This window comes from Gallus gallus, chromosome 11, assembly GCF_016699485.2.
Source record: "Gallus gallus isolate bGalGal1 chromosome 11, bGalGal1.mat.broiler.GRCg7b, whole genome shotgun sequence".
Taxonomy (NCBI): Eukaryota; Metazoa; Chordata; class Aves; order Galliformes; family Phasianidae; genus Gallus; species Gallus gallus.
In genome coordinates this window covers 96,051-108,464 of record NC_052542.1, presented here as the reverse complement: position 1 = coordinate 108,464, position 12,414 = coordinate 96,051, and the positions used below count along the sequence as shown (strand labels likewise).

Here is a 12,414-nt window from a genome sequence, read left to right as displayed (position 1 = left end):
CCCAGTTGGATATGTCTTCATGGATATTAATGAGTACTACAATATAGGCTGATCAAGAGCCTAGAGCTCCTGAGTTCTTTAGACTGATTTAAGCATTCTCTTTGAGTGTTACTTCATTTCCAAATAACCTCCCTGTACAAAAGATACAGTGTGTTTAACTGTGCAGTTATTTAGTAAGAGAAGTAGTACCACAAGCATTAAATAATTCACAAGCTTTCCCCTCCCTGCATAATTATCTCACCCCAAACCTCTTTATTCAATATGTGCTGCATAATGAATGTTCCTATGACTAACACTGAAGCTAGGATCATCTCTGCTACGAGTAAAGGATTATTAGAATATCTCTTCAAGCAACCTAAGGCTTCAGGTCTGTGACAGTAATCCATTGCCTGTTGGCCTTTCCTTGCATGTGGCAGACATGATCAGATAAAGAAAGAGGAACTTAATTCTAACGCTGTGTTAAAATACCCTTTTCAGTCACGTGATATTCTTTTTGAGATATAGTCATTAATAACTATCCTGAACTTACACGATTTCATTTTTTTAATTTAAGTTAATGATCATCATTGATTTTAATTCCAGGAGCATCTATAACCACGTCTTCTAGAAGTTTTTAACCTCCGGCTTATTTTCTAAAGGTATTTCACTGTTTTATAGGACAAAATAGGACATCAGACTATCTAACATCCCTTTCTAAGTCCAAAATTAGATTGCTGGTTTAACTGCTTTTATTTTTACTATATGGATGTTTTAAACTTAAATTTTTATATTATGCATACTAAACTTAAAAATAGGTCTTTTCCTGTACCTGTGGTTACAGTAATAAGCAGACATTCTACCTTAAAAACAACATTTTCATTTTAGACAAAAAGTATTTTGCTCCGGTGTGAAATAGACAAGTAATATTATCTCCATTTCTAAGAGGATTCAATTGAGTTTATCAGAAAAGATAAGTGAGAGTAAAAATGCTAAGTATTTCTAGCGTTTAGATTTGTATTGTATATCTAATCAATTATATCAAAATTAATCTTGTACATTATGAGCCAGATGATACAGTATCTGTGAATCAGGAGATTATTTTACTGTCACCAGAGCAAGAAGGAAAACTGCTTAAACAGGACAGGGAGAATGGAAAAGTGTTTTTATTCATTTGAGAAGAGCAATAGTTTGAATCTACCTAACAGTTCTTTTTCTGAAGTATAAACGGCGTAAAGAACTCTCTTTAAGGCTCAAAACACCATTTCAGTTTGTAACTTGGTGAGATCTGTTAGGCAGAAAAATGGAGAAATCTGTTTATGCTGTCTGTGCTTGTTCATTCTGATTTTGATTCTCGTGTGTATGTCCTTCACACCCATGAAATTTCTTCTCTAGATAGAAGTAGCATGAAAGATTACCAAAGCAGTTTGTGTGGAATGGAGAACAGAAACAGCTACAACTTACGCTGTTCTCATAATTCTGGCTATGGGATTTTGTTTCACAGCTACTTAGTTATTTCACTTTAGCATGTTTGTTTGTCGGAAATCTGTAGAAATGTTCAGGTGTACTTTTCTGGTGGCTTTTTTCCAGTTAAAAGCTAATATATCCAACTCAAACCATGTGTTGTTTCTCAATTACTTTGGCATTTGAGGTCTTGAACTGGCTGCTTAATGCTAAAGACATGAGGGAGCTAAAAAAGAAGATTGTGAAAAAAGAATTAAAGTTACAATTGGCATGTGAGTATTGCATCAATCTTCCAAATTCCAATTAAACTTAGAATTCAGCAAATCATAATGTGGCTAATTATGAGATCCTTAGAAGAATATAACATTAAATATGGTTAAGCTACAAGCACTCATGAAAAACATTTGCTTTTTAAGCCAGATATTTTCCTATCATAACACCCTGAAAGATCACACTGACTGTTAACCAGTAGAATTGATTCCCACACACAAACATGCATCAATAAAATATTCTTGTAGAGTTTTATTGCTTTGTATTATCAAGTGTTGTGTAGTAATGAGTAGTAAAATGAAGATGAGGATAAGTAATTCCTATTTCATTAAGGCAAAATTAACAGTGAGGTTTGTCTGACTTTAGTTAGCATTATATACCAAGTTGACTTTATACTTCAGTGTTTTCTGTTTGCTGAGCACGTTTTCCCTCGGTCTTCAGGCTACGTAAAAGCAACGTACTAAAAAAATGTATATTGTTATATTAATCATATTTTACAGAATTAAATTCATACCAGGAAATACAATGAAATTTAAGTAAGAAATTCTACAACTGTGTTATTGCATCCAAACAGAATTTTATTTACTTTTGCAGATTTGAGACCTAGCCTTTGCCTCTTAATCTGGTCAGAGTATGAATGAATGCAGTTCACCAAAGAAGCAATACTGAAAGTATTCTCCAAGTTAGCACTTCTGGTAAGTTACATAGTCTTTCACTTTGTCAATGTGTCTTTGGGCAAAGTAAGCTCTAACAGGAAACTTGGTCTAAGCAGCTTCTTGTAAGATACTAAACAAGTCATGAACCTACGAGATATTTCTAATAAAATATCTATTAAAAGTGTATGTTCATATATTGTATATATTTTTATATATAATAAGTATTATATGCAACTATTTATGACTGGGGGAAAACTACAATTTGGGTGCAGCCCCTCAAATGTGAAGCAGAGGCAGCAAAAAGTTGCTCCGAGTGACCTAAGTACAGTAAGCATTTAGAATTTCAAAGAAAAGGTAGAGTGTCTATGGAGTGGTGGGACTGCAGCTCTGTAAGGAAGAAGGTTGGAGTGGGACAATATGTAGCAGTGAGTATGGGGGGAAGTAGAAGGTCCATATGGGAAAAATAATCCATCAAACATGTCTGTACAATGTGAAATCTTACTTGTTCGGTTGTTTTATTTCTTTCCAACTATATCAGATCATCTACTGAGGTAACAGTCAGATAAAATAATTCTTCCTATTTCATTACATCATCACAGCTACAACACCATCATAGATAGGTATTCCAGGGATTTTTTCCACATTGACATATAGGCAAATACGTTATCTTTTACTTGTTGATGCTTCAAAAAGAAACATGAAAAAAATTTCAGCTACACTTCTCTTCTTGGAAAGACCTTAAAGAGAACTTTTAGTTATGGAAAATCATAAAAGGAATCAGAAAACAGGATCCTTTTTCAAATTAGTTTTCTATTTAGAAAAGAAAATAAAAGAAATTGAATTGAGTCCATCACAGCTTATGTTATTCTGCTAGGTATGATAGTCTAGGACTTACACAGTTTACCATCCTGCCCAGAGAATTCTGCTTAAGATCCTGAATTCTAAGACACCTTCAATTCCTGTTGGTATCCCTGTTTAACCTCTGCTTCTACAAAGGTTCATAAATAGTTCTGTCTTTTGGCATGGAACTGTGCAAAGAGAGTATATAGTGACAGCCTTCACTGATGACTAAGTACAGTGAAAGTTCAGTACAGAGAGTACAAAACTGTGGTTCCAGTTTCCCAAAGTGTAGAAAGGAGAGGCAATATGCAAGGCAGCTGTGCCAGCTTCTAAAATGTGCATGTAAGAGTGGAGATTTACAGCCTCCTTTGAGTCCCAATAGCTATTGGATGTCATGGCTTTCAATGTAACTGGAAGCTTACATTCTGTGGCTTTAAACATATGAATTTTAAATGAAGTCTACAGTGGCTTTGAACTGGCAGGACTTTAATTGGATTCTATTTCTAAATCTCCCTGATACTTTTTGTTTATCCATAGTCCTGCCTTTTATTCTTTGAATTATACAGACCTATAAGAGAGGGAAGGATTTTTAAACGTAAGTAATGAGTGTGCCAAAGACTAATCTAACTAATGATTCACTCTTCATCCTTGCTCCACCATTTCTGAAACACCCTTTAAAATATTAATTTGGAAAAAAAAAAACAAAACCCAAAACCAACCAAAGTGTCGCACTACTTGCATGTGCATATGAATGCAAGACACGTCCTTGTGGCATATGCTATTCAGTCAAGCCTGGTATAGTAGACATATGTCTAAGTGAACTCTCCATCTGGTATTAGATATTTAAATATATTCATTTGCATTTTGTTGAGGATACGGTGATACTGGGCTTTTTTGGCACTTAGTGATCTCTTTCGTCCTGAACAAGTAGCTCCTTTTTATTTAAACTTAAAAGTTTAAAGAAAGTTACTAGAAAATGTTTGCTGTGCAGAATGAAAATCCCACTGTTGTCGGTAAATTCAGTTTATAATCAAATAATATCCAATCTGACTTTCTCTGGTGATAAAATCTTGTTGGACTTTTGGTTTTGAGGGTTCTGGTTTGTAAGTTTACAGTATCTCAGCACTTCACAATGTTTCTCTCTCTGCCACTGCATGCTGTTCTAAACTAAGGGAGTTTACTGACATTTGTTTTGAAAAAGAGAAAAAGGTACTGGCAGTTTGCTCATTGCAGTCTTGAGTGTTCTGCCTTTGATTTCTAGCTTGTTGCTAGGCCAGTTTTCAGCGGGTGAATATCCGTGGTGTGCAGCAGAGTGCCTTGCATTGTTATTTTAGTCTCTCATTCTTGATGGTGGTAAGCAACGAGTCCCAGAACTGAACTGCTAGCTTGTCATACTGCAAAAAGTCTGGGTAATGAAGCTTTCCAAAAATTCTACCAACTTCTCCAATGTTGCCATAGCGATATAATTCAGCAAATTCCAGAGTGAAACCTTTTAAGTCATAATGAATAACCTAAATAGGAAAATAACACTTGGAAGTTCTAGATCTACATGTTCTTCTTTTCTAGACATCCGTAATAATGTACTTTAACTTGAATTTATTTTAGGAAAAGGAATGAGAACAAGTAATTCTTTAGTGGAAAAATATGTATTTTATATATGTAGTATGCAATGAGTGCAGAAATAGAAAGCACAATTTGTAAAGTTAAATTGAAACTCACTAAAAGCAAATACTTAGTAATTTTATAGCTGCATGAAGTATACTCAAGCTTACTTCCTCAGAAGAGTAAGATAAATTCAGGTATGATAGAGAAGAAATGACAACTGCATTGTTCACCATAGGATAAGTAAGAAGCTTCAGCATAAGAAGCAGCTTGAACTGATGCCATGCGTTTGAGATGCTTTGATCTAGACATTCTCCAGGACAGCAACATTGCAGGAATGTGATTAGCAAAATAGTTTTCAGAAATTCATTTTATCCATAGTCCTGTACTATCCAAATGCCAATTGTTCATTTGTTCATGCAGATACCTTTTGAAAATATTTTCACAGAAGTCTGTTTTCTGGTTCCATAACATTTCACAAGCAAGGTTTATTTGAGTTTGTTTTGCAAACAAGAGAAAAGGCTTCAGGTGTGTCATAGAATGATAGAATTCCTACAGCTGGAGAAGTCCTGCAAGATCATCCAGTCCAACCTTCCACCTACTACCGATGTTTCCCCATTAAACCATGTTCCTCAGTACAACATCAAAATTGTTCTTGAGCACCTCCAGGGTTGGCGACTCAACCTTCTCCCTGGGCAGCCCGTTTCAGTGCCTGACCACTCTTTTAGAGAATAAATTTTTCCTGAGCTCCAACCTGAATCTCCCCTGGCACAACTTGAGGCCATCATGTCAGTTTGGGGTATCTAGAGTTCACTCAACAAAAAGTGTTTTATCACCGAGGACAGATTTCTTATCCAGTCAGGTACACTGCCTTCTTTTATCTCCTCAATAATTAATTTTGCACTGTGATGAGTATTCCAGCTTCTGCTTTATACGCTTTGAATGTTAAAGAGAAATGCACCCTTTACAGTGAAAGAGGGAAATCAGTATTGTCAGGATAAATCTTCCAGCTCTTTGGCTACAAAGAATTTAGTTAAGGATACAAATGTAATGATAGCACTTAATTTGCATGCCACAAGATTCTGCTTTTATGTTGCCAAGTCTGTAGAGTTTTTGTTGCTGTAAGTACAGTAGTAGTGCAGTGTGGTGCCTGCAGTAAGAGGCCAGGTGACAGTACTGGTTTTTTGTGTGTTTTTTTGTTTGTTTGTGTGTTTTACAGCTATGTTTTAAGGAAAAAGTATTGTGTTAATATTCTCCACGCTGCATCAAAGATCATAGCTTAATGCATATTTAGACCCTGACATTAAACATTTAAATGCATAAACTGATTCAAACTTGCTGGTTGATCAGCACTTCAGGAAACTTTATTTTCTGTCCTAAATGGAAACTGCTGACTTTGAGAAATCTCAACATATAATTGTATATTTAATTAATAACAGGAGGCTGAAAATCTGGGTTTGAAATGGTAAAGTAGGAAATAAACAGATTTATTATTTTGGCTGGTCATTCTTGATTTCCTGATCTTTTTTCTTAACTGTTTAAAGGTTGCATATGTTTTTGTACCGTACGCTTGATACTACTGTAACCTTAGAGTAGTTAGCAGAAGTTATCCTCGGAGTCTAGAGCGCTCTCCTTATAGTACAGACGTATGCCACTAATCCAGGTCTATGGTATTATCTCTGAATCTTTGCACCTGTGGATTTCATTGATACTGTCACAGTGCTGTACTTTTAACATGTTCAGTAACTAGAATGAAGTAAGTAAAATGAAGACTTCCCAAACTGATTGATCATTGTCAGTTTATGTAAACATGTGTATCTGGATGCTAAGATGAGATATAGAACTCCCTTAAATTTATCATTTGTGTTTTATTTCTTATAATCAGTCTTACGGCATAAAGCTACAAATAAAAAATAATTCATATATAAAATATGGTAAAAGCACCATAATACTGTGGCAACCCCACAGCAAAGGTTGCCCTTTCATTACTAACCTTCCAAGCATCAGATACTCATGAGGAAGCTGACCAGTCTTCAAACTTCCATTTTGGCTTTAATGTTACAGGAAAAAAATAGCATGTACTGATCTGTCTGAACAAGGGCATAATTGTGTTGGAAACTGAATCCCATTGATGGGCAGTACACTGCAGCATCTTTCTCTAAAAATAGCAGAAGTGAAGAGATTTACTCTGGTTATAGCCACAGAATTATGACAGGAGTAAGGTTATCTTTAGATGATGGTATCCCAGATTCTACTTTGTAATTTCGGAGTCCCAATACATTTTAATAAGGGTTGTTTTGTTTTAAATACATAGGAAACTTCCTTCTTCCAAAATGACAACATAAATCAGCATGTGTGTATTGAGGGTGAAAAAAGCCTGTATTTTCAGACTGCCACAAAGTTGTTTGCGATGCAAAACCACCTGTAATTTCAACATCAAATACAAGCCTGATTATTGTGTTTGAGGGAAAGTTATTTTTGACTGTTTGTCCTCCTTGAGTGATACAGTAAGATGCAATACCAAAATAGATGTGGTTAGTATGTTAGTTGCCTAACTGTACTTTGAACACCATGGGCTTTTTTGCCTATGTTAGTGGATAAAAATATGTTTTACTGCTGAAGTCTTATTCTAGACTGAGTATCTAACCAGAAAGAAAAAAATCTAAGTTAAGAAAATGAATACAGCTTTAACTGCTTAACCACTGTTATTTTTGCATCGCGTATGGAGCTAGGTGCTAAAGTACATGTCAAAAACAAAGATAGGAAAGAGTAAAATGTTGAATTAATATGTTGAACAGTGAGCCTTATTATGCCAAGACTATCTGGCCTTACCTGTGTAGAAGATTAAGCAATCTAAAGAAAAAATGGCCGATACAGCAGTAACAGATAAATTCAGAGTTAGTTCAGAGGTGAGATTAAATATGAAGAAATGAAAGCGTATGAAGGCATTTGAAGGCAGCCATGGCAACCATATAACTTTTCTGTCTTGCAATTACAGTGTTATTTAAAACATGGTAGGTTTTGGTCTCTGTCTAGATGAAATTGAGTTCTAAACATTTATTTCTGTTCTACTGAAAAAAATAACATTTTGTCATATGTCCCAACACTCGTTTCCTTGCTTTTATATAAGGTATCTGTAAGGATTACTTTCCACTGATTGACCAAATTGTTTCCCTATGAGATCTTTCATTTGGAAAGAAGGGGCTCTCTCTTTTATTCTTGAGGGTAGATGTTAAAAGAAGCACTTAGTTCTTACTCACTGAGTATCCTGCATAGGATTTATGCATCAGACATAAGGATAGCTTAAAAAAAACTACTCTACCTGCCAGATTCCTGCTTTAATGATTCCAAGCATGTGAAATACAGGTCTAATTTAAACTTGTTTTTGTTTTTGCAAGCTTGCATCACAAATACAATACCTAGGTGAATCATAGGTATTTATTTACAGATCTAAAAATAGACTTACTGGGGGCCCTTACTGGTGGCCTAGGAAGCTCCAAACTTTGAGCAGTAAAGCATTCAGCATAAGAACCACTGTGATTTGAAAATGTTAGAATCAAAAATTATGCTTGCAGTGCACAACCACAGCATCTGGAATACAATTGCACAAATAGATTTGCATTTTGGGGCTGAAATCTCAGCTCCTTCATGAAGAAAGGATAGTATGAAAAGGTCACAGTGTTGCAATCAATTTTGAGTTCCAAATTTGGTAGTTATGTTTAATGCTATAAATTGTGAGTTAAAATAACGTTTTGTATAGGTTTGCATCAGCTAATGTAATAGATATTTAATATGCCTTATAATCTTAGAATCATTTGAGTTGAAGGGACCCCTAAATGTCATCTAGTCCAACTCCCCTGCAGCGAGCAGGGATGCCCATAGCACCATCAGTGTACAGAGCCCTGTCCCCTGACCTTGGGTGTCTGCAGGGATGGGGCACCACCACCTCTCTGGGCAGTGTGTTCCAGTGCCTCACCACACTTACTATATAAAAAATTTCCTCGTTCTATCTAGCTTAAGTCTCCCCTCCTTATGTTTGAAACCATTCACCATTGTCATATCACAGCAGACCATGCTAAGAAGTCTGTCCCCTTCTTTCTTACATTCCCTTTAGATACTGAAAGGCTGCTCTCAGGTCTCCCGGAGCCTTATCCAGGCTGAACAGCCCCAGCTCTCAGCCTGTCCTCGTATGGGAGGTGTTCCAAACCAGACTGAATTCATTTAGTGGTAAGCTGAAGAGAAACATCTACCTATGAATATTTTATGGCATTCATTCTCCAAGGATGTTTTTCAGAGGTTGACCTATTGGATTTTGTACTATTATATTTCCTCCGTACCATTCAGCCTCACATGAAAAACAGATGTATCTTTTAAAAAGAAGAGAAGGAACAGGTACAAAAGTGTAGCTCTGTTGATTTAAGCTTTTTAAATGACTGCTCTGATGTAGTTTGCTTACACTTCATTACACATTCTGTGGTGTGGTATGCCATCTAGCGTTAAATCTCCCAAAGGCAGCAAAACACTGCAAAATTATGAAAGCAGCTATATCAACACGACACTTGGGTAGTTAGTGGATTTTCTGATACGTTAAGTGTTCAGGAATACTGTGTGTATTTACAGTGGAGTGAAGAGATGGTATTTATTTCTACTTCTGCTGACTGCGTAATGCCTCCTATTTTGTTATGTTGGCCTACAGTGTCAGAGGTGGATATTGGTCTGGCAGGAGGGGTTGAATGTTCCCACCAACATTTCATTACATGTTGCCCTGTGACAGATGGCAGCAGAGGGGCAGTCTGACAAAATGATACGGAATTGTGTGGAATTGAATTCCTCCATGTGGAATTCCTCCATAAACACTCATCAATGCTTGCTGAACACTTAAGGAGACCAGCGACTGGATGAGGGCACACTGAGGTGGTGGGTGGTGCTTTTCAGCAGTGGTGACTGTAGGTTACCTCCACTGATGCAGATTTTTATAAGCACATCATGCAGGGTGTAGTTTATTGCTGGCAGAAACACATAGCTAACATTGTTCAATATTTTGAGGAATATTGTTTTGTAACTGGGAATTTCTCTATAGAATAGTGCTGAATTCCACACTTGCTCAAAGTGGCAGACTATGCTTCACTCGTAAAGCCCGGGTAGGGGCTGAGAACTGATCACTTCATTGGAGTGTCCATACGTCATAGGAAAGTAATTTTGCTGGGACAGTTTTCCAGAAGATATTATTTGCTGCATAATGCAAAGCCAAATAGCTGGTGGCTGCTGCTCTGCCAAACTGGTGCTATTCAACTGTTCAGTGGATAATCTTATAGACATGCCATTATACTCACAGTTCTTAAACATTTATTATGCAAGCATATTAATTTAGTTCTCTCATTTCGTTTCTCTGAGATTTAAAACTGTTACCTTACAGAATTCATTTGTATGAAATTTATAATTGGAGTATTAGTAAAAGTGTGAAAGAGCAAATTGTTCTGTTCTGCCTGTAGATCGTTAGAAAATGTCTGCAGAGTTCTAATTTCACAATATTTATTAGTAATGGTGGTGAAAGTATTATGTGTAGCAGAAGGAGCTCAGCTTGACTGTTCAGACTGCAGATGGAAGTTTAGCTATTGGCAGTTTAAAAATTCTATATTTGACTTAAATTCCAGAGAATGCTGACGCAGAGAAAATAATTGTGGAACAAGGAGAAATTAGAAAACTGGAAATGTTACTTTCCACTTCACATGAAGTTTTCTTGACACTGCCAATGTCTGACTAATGGTTTGAAATGTCAAATAGACTACAGTATGGCTTCCAGGCCTAAGGATGGGATCCTATTTGTGTGAGTTGTTGATTCATAGGCTTCAATGCGTATTAGGTTTTCAAAAGAAAAAGCAGACATGAAATATCTACAAAAATCTAGAATAAAATTTTAATGGACGTATGACAGGAAGGAATTAAGGAAGGAAATTTCTAGAATACTGCTACACTAACATTGTCCTCTGGCTATTCTTATTCTGTTGGCTGCTTGTGCACCTTAGAGTTTCAGAGCTGTTGGAATGCTGTACTGTAAGGGTGTAAGGGTTACACTTATCAGTTTATGTACAGCATCGGTTATGTAAAGCATCCCGCTACTGTACATCGCAGGAAAAAATGAACAGTCGAAAGAACTTCTTAAGTATTTTTGAAAGAGCAAATGAGAAAGTACTTCATTTTGCTAAAGTTCACTTATTGTATGAGACAAAAAGCAGTGACAGTATCTATTTAGAAAAAATGGTAGTGTTGGAGATAGCTTTGTAACCTGCTGCTAAGAATGCCGAAGCCATGTCTACCATCAGTGCATGTTATAAGGGTGTGGGACAATATCCAGGGCACAACTTGACATTCATTTTCACTCGACACACCAGTTAAGCTAAGAGAACGATCTTATGAGTGATATAAACCTATCCCAAACCAATGTTGCATAAGATTATCATCTTAATACATAGTTTCCCTTTCTCTGTAGGTCACCTCAAATTATTTCCACACAACACTACACGGTATCTGCTGTTATTGATGAATTGCTGATTCAAGTGATTTGGTTTCCTATTTGTTTTGTTGAAGGAAAATACCAATCTTACTGTGGTTCTGCACACACAGAGGCCTCCCTGTTGGAGGAGTTGCATATAGACACTGTGTGTTTTGTTGGGGGATAGCTCTGAGGAAAGGTAGGCTGCAGAATGTGCAAAGGAGGACTGAAAGGTCACGAAAGAAATTTACACAAAGAGAAAGAGAAGCATTCAATGGAAAGAAGTATTAGCATTTAAAATGCATTTATGTGGAAACAAAGCAAAAAAGGGAAGGGCTTGATAATAAGACAGGAAATTACAAATAAAAAGTAAATAATATTAAGATAAGGGGAAAAAAGTTTTTATACCCTTGCAAGGCTGTAGCCATAAGCAACTAGTGCTTTGTAGAGTCCTTTTTAAAAGTGTAATGCAGAGTGATCACTGCAAGAATCTTCTATGTCAGTTAGCCTTAAGCTTTGGCATGTTTGCTCTTCACCCTAACGTGTGCAGAAAGGATCAAAAACTGTGCTGCTTGTCATGTGTCATTGCTTAGTGATCTACTTCTGTTGAGAACCTGTTCCCATAGCAACATTGCTATCATATTACAGGGTAGGTACGTAAGTACAGCAAGTTGAAATTACATTTGTGTGTACATACTTTGTCTGATTAAACATACACACACATTATGCTAGTATTTAGATGGTGTCCTGTGTGTACCTTTAGGAGCCCAGGATATGTGGTTGGTATCCTCTCTTTCCCTGAATTAAATATGAGAGCTGCTCCAGAAGTAATGCCTTTTATTTTATTATGTTGGCCCACGGTGTCAGAGGCAGATGGTGGCGGTGCGGCAGGAGAGGTTGAAGGTTCCCACCACTATCCCGTTACATTTTGTTGCTGTGTGACAGGTGGCAGTAGAGGGACAGTCTGACAGAATGGCAACTGACACAGAAGCCTGTAGGAAGCAAAGGTGTGGAACAAAATGCAGGACAAAAAAAACGTACCCATTGACGTTCATTGACACTTACTGAATGTTTATGGAGACTAAACAGTGGATGTGAGCGCAGTGATGTGGT

At 36.6% G+C, this 12,414-nt stretch overlaps 1 protein-coding gene across 2 annotated transcripts in view; it reads left to right on the top strand.

The window, feature by feature from the left end:
* LOC415616 (ras GTPase-activating-like protein IQGAP1-like) overlaps positions 1-12,414 on the top strand; it is a 106,692-nt gene that overhangs the window by 37,689 nt on the left and 56,589 nt on the right. For both annotated transcript variants that reach the window (XM_046899567.1, XM_040645961.2), the window contains 2 exons: positions 583-638; positions 2,305-2,405. The gene's annotated coding sequence lies outside the window, so the exon portion shown is untranslated. The remainder of the gene's footprint in view (positions 1-582; positions 639-2,304; positions 2,406-12,414) is intronic.